This window comes from Fukomys damarensis, unplaced genomic scaffold (assembly GCF_012274545.1).
Source record: "Fukomys damarensis isolate Sample0158 unplaced genomic scaffold, DMR_v1.0_HiC HiC_scaffold_39, whole genome shotgun sequence".
NCBI lineage: Eukaryota > Metazoa > Chordata > Mammalia > Rodentia > Bathyergidae > Fukomys > Fukomys damarensis.
The window spans coordinates 9,489,499-9,489,858 of NW_022900951.1; positions in this window are offsets into that span (position 1 = coordinate 9,489,499).

The following is a 360-nucleotide window of genomic DNA, read 5'->3' on the forward strand; positions in this document are numbered from 1 at the left end:
TCCCTACCCCAAGAAACTTGCAAAATAACTAGATCCAGAATGGATGAGCGCCTAAATTAAGGAATGAATGGAAGTCCCATGGGGACAATGGAAAGCACTGGGGTGTGTCCTGAACTCCCTGCCCCGTCGCCTTGCACCCCGGGGCGTGGGAGGAAGGGCGGGGCTGCTTGTTTTAAACAGGGTCCCCAGAGATCTGCGCAGCCCTAGCCTCCCTGCAGGGGTGGGGGTTGGGGGGGATTCTGGCGCAGACCAAAGAGAGCCAGCAGGATGTCCGCCTGCAGGAGCCTCAGCCTCTGCCTTTGGCATCTTTGTCTCCACCAAGCCTTTATAATTGGATTTGGGCTTTGAGTAGTTGCTTAT